The sequence below is a fragment of the Geotrypetes seraphini genome, chromosome 10 (assembly GCF_902459505.1).
Source record: "Geotrypetes seraphini chromosome 10, aGeoSer1.1, whole genome shotgun sequence".
Taxonomy (NCBI): Eukaryota; Metazoa; Chordata; class Amphibia; order Gymnophiona; family Dermophiidae; genus Geotrypetes; species Geotrypetes seraphini.
In genome coordinates this window covers 70,834,047-70,852,799 of record NC_047093.1, presented here as the reverse complement: position 1 = coordinate 70,852,799, position 18,753 = coordinate 70,834,047, and the positions used below count along the sequence as shown (strand labels likewise).

The window sequence follows — 18,753 nt, the reverse complement described above, 5'->3', positions numbered from 1 at the left end:
CTGATTGAAACATAGGCGCCTATCAAGAAAGCTCGATTCTGTAAAAAGGCGCCTCTAAAAAGTTAGGCGCTATGCATGTTAGGCGTGAGCATGGCTACATGTTAGGCGCCTTATTGCAGAATCATTGCTCTTAAGCATGCTTATGCGCTCAGCTAAGCTCAATTAAGCTTTTTAATCAACACTGATTGAAACATAGGCGCCTATCAAGAAAGCTCGATTCTGTAAAAAGGCGCCTCTAAAAATTTAGGCGCTATGAATGTTAGGCGTGGGCATGGCTACATGTTAGGCGCCTTATTGCAGAATCATTGCTCTTAAGCATGCTTATGCGCTCAGCTAAGCACCTAACTTTTAGTTGTGCCTAGAGCTGGCCTATTTCTTAGGCGCCTCCAAAATAGGTTCCACTCAGCGTGATTCATTAAACAGCACCCAATTTTACTTGAATCGCGCTGAACAGTGGCGCCTAACTTTTGGGCGCTTCTTATAGAATTTGCCCTTTAGTGAAACCGAGTAGGAAATTATGCACTCAGCCTTTGAAAATTTACTAAGAGGCTGGTTTATCCTAAAGGGGCTATTTTACTAAACTGTAGTAAGCATTAAGTCATGCTTACCGCTTCTTAAAATGGCTTCCTTCAGGACGTGCTCAGGCCTCCAGCCGTAAGTTCCAAATTAGCTCATGTTAAAAAATATTTTTAAAAAATTTTTGTTAGAGGGAACAGAGAACGCACTAATCAGAGAAACTACATTACCTAATGGTAACTGTTTAGTGCAGGATTACCACACGAGATCTTACTGGTAGATTCTATAAAAGACACCTGTAAAGTTGGGTACCTAAATCATCATGCCTAGCCGATCTAGGCACCTAACTTACCACCCTTTTACAAAGCCAGGCTAGTGGCTGCTGTGCAGCAAAAGCCCTGAAGCCCTTTAAATCCCTATGGGCTTTGGAGCAGTTACCACAGTGGACTTTACTATTGGGCTTTGTAAAAGAGGGGGTTAATTATTGTAAAGGCTTAACCAGTGCCAAAAACAAGCAATTAGCACCACAAGTCAATGAAGCTGTCCGCGCAGCAGCGGTGAAAAGGGTGAAAAGAATGCTAGGTATGATTAAGAAGGGGATCATGAACAGATCGGAGAAGGTTATTATGCCGCTGTACCAGGCCATGGTATGCTCCCACCTGGAATCCTGCGTCCAGCACTGGTCACCGTACATGAAGAAGGACACAGTACTACTCGAAAGGGTCCAGAGAAGAGCGACTAAAATGGTTAAGGGGCTGAAGGAGTTGCCGTACAGTGAGCGATTAGATAAACTGGGCCTCTTCTCCCTTGAAAAGAGGAGACTGACAGGGGACATGATAGAAAAATTCAAGATAATGAAGGGAATAGACTTAGTAGATAAAGACAAGTTGTTCACCCTCTCCAAATTAGAGAGAACGAGAAGTCACTCTCTAAAGTTAAAAGGGCATAGATTCCATACAAAGGAAGTTCTTCACCCAGAGAGTGGTGGAAAACTGGAACGTTCTTCCGGAGGCTGTTATAGGGGAAAACACCCTCCAGGGATTCAAGACAAAGTTAGACAAGTTCCTGCTGAACCAGAACGTGCGCAGGTAAGGCTAGTCTCAGGGCAATGATCTTTGACCTAAGGGCCGCCATGGGAGTGGACTGCTGGGCACGATGGACCACTGGTCTAACCCAGCAGTGGCAATTCTTATGTTCATAATTGGCTAAAATTAAAAGCAATTGGCTGGCAGGTACCTAACTCGGTAGGCGCCTAGTACAAGGCGCCTACCAGAAAGTGGGCATGGTTAGGAGTGGATCGTGGGCATGTTTTGGCATGTAGGCACCTGTTTTGGATGTAGTCACTGGTACTTAGGCTAAGAAAATCCTGGCATAAATATAGTACGCCTAAGGTTAGGGAAAGGGGAAAGGGATTGGGACTTGTATACTGCCTTTTTGTAGTTATACAACTGCATACAAAGCAGTTTACATACAGGTACATCGAGCATTTCCCCTATCTGTCCTGGTGGGCTCACAGTCCATCTAAGGGGACCTGCTGGTGGCTAAGTCCACTTTAAGAGTGATTGTATAAACGGCACCTAACTTAAGATTGACATGCACTAAACACCAGCGCATGTGCGAATGCCGTTTGACGTCGCTCATGCAGGTCGAGGGGGTGGGACATGGGGTGGGGCTATGGGTCCGGATTTTCTGTTCGGAAAATCCGGCAACCCTACTAAATGCCATCTTCCTAGGCACCGTTTATAGAATCTGGGCCTTACTGCCTATAAAACAGACGCAATAATGGCAATATTAGCTTACCGTTATGCAAAAAAAAAAAAAAAAAAGATCACCCACATCGATTGTAGCAGAAAACAAACTACTAAGAAGGGTCCAGAACCTTTTTTTTTTTTAATTTTATCATTTTATTAAATTACAACAGTGTAATACATTTGATTAAAAATAGCAAATATTACAGAAAACACACCATTTCATATAATTAGTATATAGAAGCATAACTATATCCCCCCTTCCATCAATTATCAATAATTACTAAATAGCTTTATTACTTTAATAAAAAGATTTAATATCCATTTTTCCAGTAGCTTTCCCTCCCTTACCCTTCTCCCACCCCGGATGTGTAATGAAAAAACTCAGAAGGTAATACATTATCCTTTACTATGAAGCAACAAATAAAGTCAACGGACTCCATACTTTATTAAATAAAGCACTAAATCCTAAACATTACGCGTTCATTCTCTCATATTGATATGTATTACATACATTTGTCCACCAAAATGTATAATTTAATCTATCGTGACTTTTCCAATTCTTTGTGATCAATTGAATCGCAATTCCAGTCAAAATCAAGTGTTCAGAACCTTAACAGTATGTATATACCACAGCCGGGGTCACGCCCCTAAATGTGCTGCCCTTGGTTAATCATAGCACTTACCATATTTCCACGCATATAACGCGCGCGCTATACAAGATTTTACAAACACGGAATAACCATGCGCGTTATATCCGTGAGCGCGTTATACATTTTTTTTTTTTTACATTGTCACTAGAGAAGGGAAGAGGCAGCCACGTCAGCCAACCAGGCAGGCAGCCTTCTGCGCCGCTCTGCTGCTACGGAGGCAGCTGGAGACAGCAAGTCCTGCTTCCCAAACGAACATCATCTTCCCCACGGGCCGGACACAAGCAGCAGCCTTTGGAACCAGAAGCCGCTGAGAGTCCCGGCATGGCGGCCCTGACAAGAGAGTTAGCAGCTACGCCAAGGCAACAGTGGCAGCAGTGGCTAGTTCCAGCCTCCCGCTCTCCTCCCTCCCTTCCCCCATGGCAGCGCTGGACGGCACATTCGGGCTTCAGCCGCCTCGCCGCTCCTCTGACTCCCTTCGCCTCAGCCCCCGCAGCAGGCAGGACATGGAGGAACAGGCCTGTCAAGCTGCCTGGAGGAACTAAAATAAGGTACAGGGGAGAGGAGCACGGTATACACGTGGGCGCGCTATAAGAAAATTTTTTTACATAAATGCTATGTTCCCGCGCACTATACCCGTGTGCGCGTTTTACACATGTGCGTGTTATATGCATGAAAATACGGTAGTCATTTGCAAATAAATAGCTTTACCAGCACTCTCTCCTTTTAAATTTGAAATAAATGTTTACATTTTAACTTGAGATGGGCCAAACAGGAGGGCATGGGTTCCGAAGCGTTTCACCAGGCCGGCTTCCTCAGAGCAGGGCAGGATTAACCAATAAGCAAGTAGGCACATGCCTAGGGCCCAAAATGGTCAGGGGGGCCCAATGAAGGAGGGCATCAACATTGTTTTTTCCAAACGGCGATGGGCCCCTCCAGTATCGATCGGCAACGCGGGATCCCCCCGTCCCCCATCGACGGAAAGTAAGACAAGCAAGCAAGCAACTCTTCCTGTTTCCGCCTGGGCGCATGGTGGGGTGGGGCAGAGGGCCCAGTGTACTTGTGTGCCTAGGGGCCCTCGACAAATTAATCCTGCCCTGCCTCAGAGAACCCATTTTAAAGACTACAGAATTTAGCCATGTGTTCTAACTTCTCCTTGTGTCCTTCTGATCGTTCTTCCTCAGTGGCAGAGGAGTAAAATCTGGTAACCCTAGGCATTGGGGAGCCAAAAAGGATGCACCCCCTAGAATTGCCTCCTCAGTGTACCCTAAATCAACTTAATGTGCATCAGTCAATGAATTAATGAGTTGATTAGCGTGTATTACAAACTCCTAGCACAGGTCAAAATATGTTTGTGTTTTGTTTTGGTTTTTTAAAACTTAAAACAAATGTGTAAAAGAAGCTGAAACAAGACCTTGGGGAAAAAAGTTCAAATGAGCCAAACATTTTTGCCCTGTGCACATTCTTAGTACGTGTGATCTTTTGTCCAAGTTTAAAGCTTGCCTCTACTGATGTGGCCTGCTTATAAATGACAAAGAGCAAGACAGGGAATAAGGTCAGGATTATAATTTCAATAAGGAACTGGGCACAGAAAATTCTCTCTATAGTGAACTCTTTTATCCATGTTCAGGCATGGGGGTGGGGATAGGGTTGCCATATTTGACGATTGTAAAATCTGCACACTCAGACCCTCCCCCAGGCCCACCCATCTCTGCCCTAGCTCCGCCCCCTGCTGCCTGCATTGGTCTGGCAGGAGACAATCCGCGCATGTGCGGCTTGCCTCCTGCCCAACGCGATTGATAGGCGGCTTTTCAAAACCCGGACAACGTGCCTGGTTTTGAAAAGCCATCCAGACCCCCGGACGTCTGGTAACCCTGGGGGGGGGGGGGTAGAATCACCATTTCAGGTTAAAATCTTCCCAGAATTTGTGTCGGAAGGATAAGAAAAACAATGCAGCTAAAGAATCCATGGAGTAAGAAGGAGCTTGATTTTCGATCCCTCCCACTGTCTGTGATGCAGCTGAACTGACCTTTACATAGCAGGGGAGAAGGAGAGGCTTCCTTGAAAGCAAACTCACCCTGGGCTGTCCACTGATCGTGCACTGTAAATTGAGAATGAAGGCCTGATTTGCAAAAGGCTTTATGCCACTGAGCACCTCAGGGAGAAAAAGTCTTTTGTACACCAGGCCCCTAGGCTCTGTGCTGCCTTGGAAACAAACACGACTTGGAGAAACGTTCAGAGTAACAGGGCCCTGCTGTCTTACGTGTGCACCTTTTTAAAGATAATTTAATAAGGTCTCACAGTGGATAAGTGGAGGCTTATCTACAATGTAAAATGTAGCAGTTGTGGTTTCTTGAGGCAGTATTAGACTACTAAATCACTTCAGTGTTAGCGTGTGAAGGTAATTACCAATACTCAAGCGTCCCCAGTGACTGACGCAATCATGCCTGGTTTGCTGAAGTTAAAACATATCAAAGATTTCTAGTGCCCTGACTGAGTAAAGACCATAACCATTAGAAGACGACACTTTAGACTTGAGAGATTCCTATTAACCCTTAAGGTGGTGAGCATTTCATTTGCCATTGCCAGTCCTGATGGCATCCTAGATACAGGGAGAAGGGGGTTTGCAACAATGAAATATCAATCTAAAATGCTATCCCCCCCAAAATAGATGCTTACAACAAAAGAAATAAACCAGATCTCAGTAAACCTAAAGAACGGCTTTCTAGCTTTTACCATTTGAGTCAATTTGAGCTGTAAATGTTTCCCTTTCTTTTCTCTTACTGCTTTGTAAGCAGATCACGCACAATGGAAAAGATAACTGTCCGGGTAAACAACCTAAATTCTTGAATCTTTGCAAGCAGGTAAAACTGGTTGAACCTTCCATGTTGGGATAAAATTTAGGGCTCCTTTTACGAAAGCGCGTTAGGGCATGAACGCGCGGAATAGCGTGCGCTAAATTGCCGCGGGCACTAGCTGCAACCGCCTCCTTTTGAGTAGGCGGTAGATTTTTGGCTCGCGCGTAATCCAGTGCGTGTGCTAAAACGCTTAGCGCTCCTTCGTAAAAGGAGCCCTTAATAAGTATGTTTAAATTTGTTTTCTTGAAACTGTGTGCAGCTAGGTCAAGCATGAATGCAACTTAAAATAATCAAAAGAACAAGATGACTGTCTGCAGAGCCATTTCTAATTGCTTGGCTAGTTATGTAGCATCATGGTAAGTTTCACTGGCTTTCCCGTTCACCTCTTTAAAGCGGTGATAATCTGATCAGAACCCTGTAGCCAACATGGGGATCAGTGGTTTATATAGGCAGGACGGTGACGGGTCTTAAGCGTGCGAGACAGATGCACGCTGACAAATGAGCGCTGACAATTCAGCGCAGGATTTCATCGCGCTGAAGAAAAACCTTCTTTTAAAGGGCTCCAACGGGGAGTGAGGGGGGGTGTAACCCCTCACATTATACTGAAAACTTAACTTTTTCCCTAACAAATAGAGAAAAAGTTGAGCTTACAGTATAATGTGGGGTTACAACCCCCCAAACCCCCTAACGCCAGCGCAATCATTATTAAGTAAAGTGGGGGGGGGGGTTGCACCCCCACACCCCCTGTCAGAGCCCTTTAAAGAAGGTTTTTCTTTGGCGCGATGAAGTCTTGCACTGAATTTTTGGCGCTCGTTTGTCGGCGCGGGTCTGTCTCGCGCTTAAGACTATGAACTGGCAGGACAGGCTCCTATTTGGTTAAACCATACTGACTGGGCTGGAAGCAGATATTCAGTGCTATTTATCCAGAGAGTGTCACTGACTATTTTCTCTACGCACTGCGACAGTCTCTGGTTAGGGCAGGGGCAGTCTAGGGATGGAGTGGTGATAAGCTCAGGAATAATCTAAGGAAATACTTTTTTTTTACAGAAAGTGTGGTAGATGCGTGGAATAGTCTCCTGGTAGAGGTGCTGGAGACAAGGACTGTCTGAATTCAAGAAATCATGGAACAGGCACATGGAATGCCTTAGGGAAAGGAGGAGAAAGTAGATGCTGTGGATAGGCAGATGGATGGACCATTTGGTCTTTATCTGTCATCATGTTTCTATGAGTGAGCGCAGAGCTGGGAGCTACCCAGATACCACCGATATATTCAGCAGTTGGTGATATGGTGAAACAAAGCTGCTACGGCCCCCCAATGCACAAAATCTTTCCTTGTAAGACTGGTTAAAAACAGTCTTAAGAAAACTGTTCTACCTATGCACAAAAGAGTTCTCTGTGGCTGCTACCAATCGTTGTAGCAGTCACCAAGAATCTTATGCTAATGCATTACAAGGAGCTCATTAGTATTCTAATGAGCACTCTGTATAATGCACAGCAAGGAAACGTGTTGTTTCTCATGCAAACTTTACCGGCAGGTTCTGAGCTGTTGCAGTCTTATTTTCCTGTCAGTGCCTGAGTGCTGATTGGCTCAGGCACTGATAGGAAAGTAAGGCTATAAGAGCCAACCCTATCAGTAAAGGCCCTCAATATCCAATAAAAAAAAAAAAAAATCCCTCCCCACAATCCCCCTCCCCCCTCCCACTAAGCCCTCCAAGACAACCCCCTGCCTTTAAATTGCTGATCGGCAGGAAGGATGCCCACTCCCACCAGCCCGGGACCACCACCTCTAAACCCCAACCACCACCACCACCATAAGTGGTGTATAAATACTTAAATTAAATAAAATAAAAAGTGACAGCAGTCACCATGATTCTAGCGCTATTCTAGCGGAAGATTCAACCACCATTCTAGTGGAAAGCAATACAGTACTTAAGGAAGCCCATGACCATAAGATCAAATTTCTTAAGCATCTCCTCACCTTCTCCAAGTTGAGGTACAGGCAGAAGTCTGTGGTGGTTCTACTTTGGGTCCAAATACACCAAACAGTCAGTAAAGTTTCCACTGAACGCAATCTGTGCGAGACAGTTTGATATATTGGGACAATCATCATCTTTAAATAGGAAATCATTTGACTGACAACTAAAGTGAATACCCCTGAGGCAGGCCAAGAGCCGAAACACTGGCAGTGTCAGGTCTTTTCCAATATAGAATTATTCATCTCAGTTCTGTTGGCATGTACACTTCTTTGTGGGTGTCTACTTCTTTGTGGGTGTCTACTTTGGGTCCAACAGCTTCTCTCATTGTCAAATGTCACCCTTCCCCTCTAGAGTCACAGTCTTGTGGTAGACATATTGTATGACCTTTTCCCACATTTGTTTGCACTCACTGGCCTCAGACGTGATAGTTTGTATATAGCAGTGATTTAGAGGTAAACAGTTTTTGTGTTGTAGCTTAATGGCATTTGCTCTTTCCTAAGAATCTAGAGCAGATTATTAAGGACCTGGGAGAAACCGGGACACATCAACTCCTGGAGGACAGGTCATGCTCCTTTAGAGTATCCACAGGGAGGATTTGGCTTAGAGACTGGGGTTGTCCTCATTTCAATAAGCAGAGTTCAATTCATGTCTCATCAGATTTAAGGAAAGCCAACCCTTTCAGGCTTTTTCCTCTCCATCAGCTCTGCTGGAGTGGGGGTCAATGTTTGCAATGAGATTCATTGGGTCCCTTCCATGATAGGACTAAGGGGCATGCAACTACTAAGTAGGAAATTTAAAACAATTCAGAGAAAATATTTCTTCACTCAATGTGTAATTAAACTCTGGAATTTATTGCCGGAGAATGTGGTGAAAGAAGTTAGCTTAGCAGGGTTTTAAAAAGTTAGGATAATTTCCTAAAACAGGCATCCATTAGCCATAATTAAGATGAACTTTGGGAAATCCACTGCCTATTTCTAGCATAAGCAGCATAAAACCTGTTTTATTTCTTGGGATCTTGCCAAGTACTTGTGACCTTAGTTGGCCACTGTTGGAAACAGGATACTGGGCTTTATGGACCTTTGATCTGCCCCAGTATGGCAACTCTTAAGTTCTAATAGTAGAACCAACAGGAAGCTGGTTTCACCGCCAGTGGACCCTCTATCTCAAATCAGTGGGTCTCGGAGGTAGTTCAGTTGGGCTATGCACTTAAGTTAAAAATGCCTGATTCAAAACGCCTTTCTGTTATCCCCCTGCAGGGCAGAGCCTGTGATTAACACATCTTCCTATATCTTCATGATCGCAAGCTTTTTACCTCCTTATAATGCACTGCAGCTCTGCTCAGAAATCTTTTGTTTCCATTCTAAAATAGATTTATCATTCGCCTGTTTGGATTTCCATTTGTTTTCCTCTGCATGTCTTTAATGTTCCCTCCCCATTTTGTTTCCGCATGTTTAACTTGCTGTGAAAGCGATGCTGAAAATAAAACTAGGTCCTAGAAATTAGTGGTGCCATGGCATGCCTCCAGGGTTGAAGAGAAGATTAAGGATTTATCTGTAATAAAACTAAGTCTAGAAATTACATTGAAAAGCAATCATCTGCCTGTGGAGTCAATTTTGACACTGGGATGGTTTAATCCCTTTCTCCCATTCACTAGAAAAATAAGTTGAGATGATGCTAATGACTCCATTCACAGTTTCCTGGAAGGCCTGAGACTTGGAGTACAATTACTATGATAGTTCTCAATCTGATTTAATTTTTTTTTTTTGTGGGGGGGTGGTTGTCACCTGGTCAATCACAACTTCCATATGACCATGATGATGTATGATTGCCCCTTCTCTCTTCAAACAAATGAACCTCAGGCATAGGTGTTGCAGAAATTATGATAACAAAGAGCCAAAATCAACCAGTGGTGTCAGCCAACTCCAGCTAAATTTGCCTTGCATATTCATTGTTGACCCATCTGGGTACCTGCACAGGTACTAGTGTGGGGCAGCCACTGCGAGTTACCAAGTCAAGACATGGTACCCCAAAAGCTATCCGGTTAATTAAGGAGAAAGAAAAGCTGTACTAAATTAACTAGGAAACTATCTGGGTACAGCAGCAATATCAGCAGTGCTTTGAAAACTCCCAGACTGCCCAAGCACCAACCAGAAACTGCCAGGGGGGATCAGAGCACATATTCTCTAGCATTCTCTGGTTACATGCCACTGAGGAAGATTCTCAAAAACCTGCGTTAAAAAGTGACGGTCTGCTGACGCAGTCGTTTTGATACCAAATCTAAAAAACCGAAAAATTCTTTAAAAATTGCGCATGTAAACGAGGTCAGTGGACAGTAGAGAAGATTAGCTAAATTTGCATGTGCCCATTGCTGGTGGTAGCAATGGGTACAGGTCATGGTGGGTCGCAAACAGGATTTTAGGGAAGAGGTGTTGTGATGCAGCGGAGAGAATGGGCATCTCTCCCACTGTATCACAACACAGGGCTTTCTAGCAGTCTCTGACACTGACTGGCACCCCTGGACCAGTCGCCTTTTTTTTGTCGCCAAAGGCCAACATCGCTTTTTGAAAATGGCTCACCATTTTTTAAGAATCCACCATGGGGCTCATTTCAATGTTGAAGAGCCCATTTGTATGTCAGTGTCAGAGACTGCTAGAAACCTCGCTAAAGATGGAGATAATCCCTTTTGATAATCCACTGCTAAATTGCATACAGGCTAAACCACCGGAAAACAGTTTAGCAACGGTGTTAAACTTTTAAGAATCTTGAATCTTTGCTTCCAACCCAGTCAGTTTAATTTAATGAGGCCTGTCCTGCCCAGTTCAACCATGCTGAATACTGACTCCTAAGCTGACTGCATAAGGGCACCCTGTGACCCCCCCCCCCAACACCAGCAGAAGTGGGACCCTGCCCGCTGTGGGGGTAACCAACTAACCTACTCCTCAACTCAAATCACAAAAAGGTAATTCCTTCTACCACAATTAATTCAGTCATTGGAGAATAAAGACTTCTCCAAGTGTGTGCTCCTGCCCTTGGGGAGGGTACTGAATGCTCCCTGCAGCTTGGCTAACATGATACCATCTCCATCGAACATAGTCCAAAAAGAACTGGTTGCTGCATTTGTGAACCAAGACCTGCAGGCCCCATGATGTCAACCAGATGGCTTAACAGAAGTTCTGGACAGCATTGCCCCTATGCAGCTTCAGACACAGCCCTCTTTCAGTTACCAAAAGGCAGAATCACCTGCCTCAAGTCCAACTACAGCAGGCTTGACACTTGCCTGAGTAAGGTTGGGGAAGATTAATGTATCTAGGGTTACCAGATTTCCTCTTTTTAAAAGAGGGCACAGTTGACCCATTCTGCTCCCATGCAAACTTTATCTTTCCTTCCCCGAGCTCTGGGCCACGTCTAGAGGGCTTCCACACATGCATGGACGTTGATGTGTGCATTCATGTGATGTCATTATGTTGACATCCACACATGCACAGAGGCCCTCCAGACAGAGCTTCGAGCTTGGGACCTTCCAAAACCCGGACAAACTGCTGACAAATATCTACCTACTTGGGGCCATGACACCAATAATGTTTCACAACATTCATTCCTACCAGAACACCTGGCCTTGGTCACAAGTGCAGAACAAAGATAAACCCTATGGGGCTCATAATAATTTAAAAAAAAACAAAAAAAACCCACATCCAAAAAGTGGCCTAAATCGGTACTTGGATGATCAAAAAGCCAGATCGTCCAAGTACTGATAATCAAAGCTGGTTGTAGACATATCTTTTTCTTTTTTTAAAAATATATTTTATTGAGCAAAACAATATCGCATAGTACAAAAAGAATGCAGCCTAGCCAAAAAAGCAAAACACACCACTGCAAACCCTAGTTACAAGGCAACAAAGAAAAAACAGAACAGCCACACAATGCTATTAACAGCCAAGTGCTCACAAAGGATTTTACACTTTTTCACCCCAAAGAAATCCACCCAACCCACCCAGCCCCCCCTCCCCCCGCCCAAGTGGATGTCACAACGAAAAGAGAGGTCGAGAGAGCAAAAAAGAGAGAAATACATACCAGTCTAGCGAAGCCAGGACACAGGTATGTAGGAGTGAGTGAGAAAACATGCAAAAAGCGCCAGAGAGCAAAGTAGAAAACGAAAGAGAAAAAGAACAAGAACGTTCCCCCTCTTCCTATGAGTTAAGCAGTAAACTTCGAGAACGGTGCAGCAAGTCTGTCCAGTAAGCCTCCCAAATTTCCTGGAAACGATCCCAACTATGCGGAACCCTACCAGGCACAGCTCCAGCAGGGCCAATTCAAAAAGCGAACGTTGCCATTGTACCACCGTAGGGATAGCCTTCTCCTGCCAACATACCAAGATTGCCCGTTTGGTCATTAAGAAAGCCTTCTGCACAAACAGACGGTGTCCTCCGGGCATGTGTCCCAGCCCATCCACTACATAAAAAAGAGCAAGGAAAGGAGAACAGGCAGGCAAAGTCGACAGAAAAGATCGCAGATAAGACCAGACTCGAGACCAGAACCGCTGTATACGAGGGCAAGTCCAAAACATATGCCCCAACGTGGCTCCCGTAGAAGTACATTTAGGGCAAGTATCCTGGTCAGCAAAACCCGCTCGGAAAGCTCGTACCGGCGAAATGAACGCTCTATGAAAAAACTTATATTCCTGCTCCCTATGAATCATACTCCAAGAAACAGCCGCAATGCCACCAAAACCATGGGAAAGCACTTCCGCTGAGATGTCAAGCTGCAGGTCCTGACTCCAGATCCGCGCTAAGCGACAGGTCTGAGTATCAGGACACAAGGTCAGCAGGGTCGATGTATAATAGCTCAACTTAGGGGCCACCAGTTCCCATAAAGCCAGACACCGACCCAAGCGATCAGCACTTTGAGCCGTCACCCCCGATGCATCAAGGCTGGAGACATAATGACGCACCTGGAAGTACCCGAACATATCAACAATGTCGAGGTTGTATAAGGACGCCAGTTCCGAGGGGGTAAACATGCGCCCCTGCTCGTGCAAAAGGTCCCCCACCCTTTTAATGCCCCGGGCATGCCAAGTTAGAAAAGTGCGATTCTCCGAACCCGGAGTAAACTCCAGATTCCCAACCAAGGGAAGAAACGGGGTCACACTAAAGTTCAAAGAAAACTTTCTACACAAGAGTTTCCAGCCCCAGTGCATATAAGCCCAAATAACATGAGTCTGTAGAGGCAGGGATAAACGGATAGAAGGAGCATGAAGAACATACAACCCCACTACCGATCCCAACAAGTCCCTTTCTAGAGGATAATTCAGGGCAACCGAGCTTTCAAGACACCAGTCACGGAGGACCCGCAGCCCACATGCCAAATTATATAGCTGAAGATCAAGCAGACCAAATCCGCCCATAGGGACAGGTAACATTAACACATGAAGCGGAATACAAGGCCTTCTGCCACCCCATATAAACGTCCGCAATGCTTTATATAAAACATCTAAATCCCTGCGCCTCAGCCATAAGGGTAAAGTCTGTAAAAGATACAACCAGCGAGGCACCAGCATCATATTATACAAGTAGATATGCCTGGACAAAGAAAGAGGAAGTGCACCCCAAAGACGTAGCAGTTCAACTGTTTTCTTAAGTAAAGGTCCTACATTAGCCTCATACAGCTGACTCAAAGACGAAGGTACATAGACCCCTAAATATTTGACCTGAAGAGGTGTTGTAGACATATCTAAAACCAGCTTAGGCCTTTCCCCTGCCTCTGAACGCCTAGAGTGAAAAGAGGCGTTTTTGGAGGAAGGGAAAGGGCAGGAGGTGGGCTGACCTAGACTTAGTCGTACAGCAAGTATAACCAAAAGTTTAATGAGGTTGCCCAGTTGGAACTTATACATTTTGACTTAGATCAAGTCAAAACAGGTATAAGTTCCGAATAGGGGCCACTGAGCTGATCACGGCTGCTGCTATCAGCTCAGCAGCCCCAGCAACCTGACCACCCCTTGCCGCGATCGTGATCCCCCCTGAACTGCTGAAAATACCGGCAGGAGAGATGCCCAATCTCTCCTGCCAAGATGCACCCCGACACCCCCACCCCCCCCTCGAATACCGGCAGTTTTTGGAAGTTAATGAAAACTTTGCTTTTTACTGAGAGTTTTGTCCTGTAAATTGAATCAGATTGTTACAAAGGCAAACTGAATACTATGGTAAAATACAGAGATTTACTGATAATGGTTGGTGGATATTGAATATTGGGTTCTTGTTTTTTTTTTTTTATCATTTTATGAAAGGGTTTATTATTGGAGAATTGTATAATTGTGATAGTTTGTTATTGTTATTATTATAATGATAATTTTATTGTGTGATTTTTTTGTATTGTAAACCAATCTAGCACTTCAGTTGAGTGGTATATCAAGTATAAAAATCAAATAAAAATTTAACTGTATTTCCTTTCAGTACCAACCTCCATTGCTTTAAAAAAATAAATAAATTCAGAGTCTGGGTGGATAGGGGGGACTTACCTTTTCTGCTCTGCCCACAGGCCCCAATACAGTCCAGCACACAGAATAACGACCTTCACATTGAGGCTCCATGCTGCTATGGAAGTACTAACTACCCTCTTCTTCAGCCAATGGTCTGTCTGTGGCTCAGAACCTAGAAGAGAGTCCCCTGGCAAGACTTCAATCACAGAACCAAGAGTCTGTAAACTGATGCTCAGGGAGTCTGGTCCATAAACTGAGAACCACCCCCCCCTCCCCCCCCCCCAAGAGAGAGAAACAACTCTATCAGTTCAACCACACCATCTACTGAAGGCAGAGACTGGGAATATTGTTGGTTGCATCACCTGTTATGCTGATGATGTCACTGGAATCTTCAAGTCTCTGCTTCCATCTGCTGATAGGGGACATAACCCATCAACCTGCGCTGGTCTAGCAGAATGATAAGGAAGTATTAATGCTCATTTTCAAAGCATCTACATTTGCAAAGTTCTATATGTCACTATGGAACTTTGTAAGTGCTTTGAAAATGAGCACCATGGTGTATTTCTGCTATGGGGTGATGGTGCCACCAAGAGGCTGGACCATAGAGTGTGGAACTTTCACCACCTGTTGTGTGATCTGTAACTTCAGTTGCTTAACCTCTTAGCTGTGTCATCTTAAGCTTAGAGGCACGAGGGCCCAGAGTTGAGGTAACACACAAATGGCCCATACAAAGCTCTAGTACATGGATCTAAACAGCCAAGTAATCATTCTGGGGAGGCTGGAAAATACAAAAGTATGGGCCCCCCAGCCCCTTCCCCCATCTTAACCTCGCAAAATTGCCACTAACCATCAGCCACCTTAGAGCACACACAGAGCTTGGGAAACTCCAGTAGAAAATATATTATGGAGAAAGGCAAGAGAACTGTCCTGCACCCATTAGACTAATCCTAAAAGGAACAGGCACAAATCAAGGAAACAGTGCATGCACCCAACATTAATTCTGTTTTTACAAGACTAGATTAGTGGCTGAAAACTGCAGTTAATTTATGTCTAAAATTCTGAACATCAAGGATGGGCCAAGGGGTAATATCCCAAAGGGAAGGAAGCACGGCAGTAAGCAGCCAACAGAAACCAGTAGTTCTCAGGCATCATCTGCTAATTACCTCTCTCTTTACGTATGCAAATTTGATCAATGTTATTTATGTATTCAAAGCCATGTATAAATAATATATACATTTATGCTAAGGTAATTGCCTCAACCCTGTAATTTTTATTGTCTATCTAGAATATTAAAAGTAAAATATTTTCCTGGCACTGTTAAATGGTGACTTTGGAAACATGCTTGTGCAACTTAACTCTTTCTAACAAAGCACAATGAGAAAGACAGTTCTTTCAAAACAAGTACTAGACCAGGGCTGGATGCTGAGAAGTAACTAAGGGTACCACCAATGATTATATTTTAATATCATTTGTGGATTTTAACCCAACTTGTAAATGATGTTCAAGGTCGCTTACAACATTGTTAAAATTCAGTCTTTGTCCTAAAGTTTAAGCAAGTACTGAGGCAATAGGAAAATGAGTCAGGGAAGTGGGATTTGAACCCTCACTTTCAGCCTTTGGCTTTAACTCAGGGGTTCTCAAGCCAGTCTGTTTTTTAAGATATCTACAATGAATTTGCATGAAATAAATTTGCATACAATAAAGACACCGTGTACAAATTTATCTCATGCATATTAATCATGAGTTTCCTGAAAACCTAACTGGCTCAATGTGTCTGGAGAATTGAGTCCAGAACCCTTGCTTCTCCACCTCCCCCCCCCCCCTTCACCTGCATAAAAAAAGAGGCAGCCTACTTTTCACAAGAAGTCTGAACTACAACCTCATGCATACATCTGGACAAAACCAGAACTGGATCAGCCTCCTTGGACTGATCTAGCCATGAAAGCAATCTTATATTAAAACATTTTATTGAAGGAATCAAATAAATATACAATAATACAATAACTATTCATTACAATTAAATTCAAAATTCAAATATTCCATAAATAATTTTATCATTCCTCCAAAATATTACCTATTCATAATACTATACACCCTCCATACTTTTCCCACCTTCCCCTTCCCTCCCCTTCCCTTCTCCCCATAGTTTTATTTCCAATTATAACATTGTAATAAATTAATTATACAAATATTCATTTCAAAAAAATTTCAACAATTACCATCATCAACCATAATCTCTCCCCACCCCCAGAATGAAAGATGACACATATTACAAAGTGTTAAGATTGCAAAATAAAACATTAAGAATCATACTTCAAGCTCTATGAGAAAGATTTTGAATATATGGATTCCAAATTTTCAAAAAATAACAAGTTCTTCTAGGAAATTTATGAACCTCCCAAACCAGCAATCTTAATGCAATGATACTCAACCCCATCTTTGATTAACCCCAACCAGTCAAGCTCTAAGTCTAGCCCCAGTGAATATTTATCAGACACATTTGCAAGCACCATCTTATTTGTACACAAAGACCTGTGATACATATGCATGATGAATAGCCTGAAAACATGACCATGGAGGGTTGAGGACCATTGGAGTTAGATTTCAAAGATTTCATGTGATAATACAAAACTATTTTCCAAATACAGTACAATTTTTAAGAATTCATAAGGTTCATGGTTTGATTTTATGCGATATGCCTCTTATATTACAAGTAGAATCTAAGTAGTTTACACACCATTCAAAATAATAATAATAATTTTTCAAAAATGGGGTAGGGGAGAATGAAGAGAAAACAAGACATCACCAGGACTAGAGAAGAGGAAGGGAGGCAAGAGTGCAATAAGGAAAAGTAGGGAGGAGAAAGCCATCAGGCAAGAAAAATGCCTGATCATTCTTCTCAGGGCCTGTGGGAATGGTGAACAATCAAGAATAGTTGAAAAGGCAATTAAAAAATAAAAGACTTAAGAAAATTTATTTCCCGTACCTCCTGGTCAAACCTAAAGGAGAGGATGAAATAGGATAGCCCTCTCTCTCTCTTTTTTCATTAACTGATTATCACTATTTCTCAATACATGACATTTTCTGTGTTTGGTGTAAATTCTATTATAGACAACCAAACTTTTTTCCCCCCTTTAGTAGCCTAGGAGAACCAGAAAGAACTTTTTCTAAAGACGTCAAGTCAGTGTAGGATTCTAACATCCTCATCTGATGCATTATGGGACGTGAAAACTGATATCAATGGGTAGAATCAAGGTCCATTCTACTACACGATCTAAATTTAAAACCAGGATGGAAATGTGTAACTTAGCACCTCCGGAATATAAATAGAAGACAGTTAGATATGTTTCCTTTCCCAACGGATATTTTAGGGCCCCATCTGCAGTATCGGAGATAAAAAGAGCTCACAGTGTAATGACTATTTGAGGTGTTCCCTGGTAAACAAGTTTTTGTCCCCCTCTTACTCCCACTCCCAGTCCCAGCAACAAATAAATTTGAGTCTGGTACTTTCATAAAACCATCTAATTTAAAAGACTGATAACCAAACCACTGTGAATTAAAAATTCAGCTCAAAAGACCAGGACAGCCAAAATAAACTTAAACACAATAATAAAGCAGACTTACCAACCCTGGAGTAGGGAAACTCTGTATGTGGAGAAAGAGCAGAGTGTGATGGTGAGCACCTGGGTTCTGTGGAGTTAGCAGAGAGCAGGCACCTGCCTTAGTGCTCCTAATAAATCCATTCTCTCTCCGAAACACCAAAATCCCTCTATTCACAAATCCAAAACTCTTAGAAAATTCACATTTAATAAATATCACTCTTTTTTGTACAGAGCAGACTGATATTTCATACTGTAGTTACTCTGTAAGATATCAAGAAACAAAAAAAAAATCAAAATTAGCAGCCTATACTGTGGAAATATTTGAAGAGCTCTGGAGTGCAGTAGTGCTTGGGATACGAAATGGTGTGAGCTACAGGTGGGTAAGGTTTGCTCAGGGCAGAAATTAAGGAGGGGGGGCCCCTCATCTACTTATCCATCTCCCAATTTCCCCACCCATCTTTAAATGACTTCTTCACACACAAAACACAGACAAACCTTCACCAAATACAGAACAATGGATCACAAATTAGAAATAGAAATATGAATACCAAAACTTAACTGGAAACCCCCAAAATTAACTCTGCAAGTACTTCATTTTGTCCTGAACACAATCAGTGGCATAACCTTGAGAAGGGGCTGGGCCTCCCACTTTGAGCTTAGGCCTCCTCAAAATGAACATCTCCCTTGATGTAACTGGTGGAGATCCCCAAGCCTCATCAGCTGATGACCACATCCCAGAACTTTCAAAGTTCTGTAGTTGGCAGCAGTATTACAGAGCCTCCTCCCCCCCCCCCTTTCACTTGGCTCTCATGTATGCATGAAAAAAATTGGCAGCTTGAGGATATTGCCACTAGCTGCGAAGTTTGGAGATTTCTGGTTGCCAGGCTGGAGGAAGAGCTCTTCAGGTGCCAGGGCTTGGGGATCTCCACCA

At 43.4% G+C, this 18,753-nt stretch overlaps 1 long non-coding RNA gene across 1 annotated transcript in view; it reads right to left on the bottom strand.

The window, feature by feature from the left end:
- The window catches only part of LOC117368688, a 38,038-nt gene extending 19,555 nt beyond the window's left edge, over positions 1-18,483 (bottom strand). The window contains exons 1-2 of the long non-coding RNA XR_004540972.1: positions 18,382-18,483; positions 17,845-18,083 (exon numbers count right to left, since the gene is read on the bottom strand). This is a non-coding gene — a long non-coding RNA (uncharacterized LOC117368688). The remainder of the gene's footprint in view (positions 1-17,844; positions 18,084-18,381) is intronic.
- Positions 18,484-18,753: the final 270 nt, after the last annotated feature.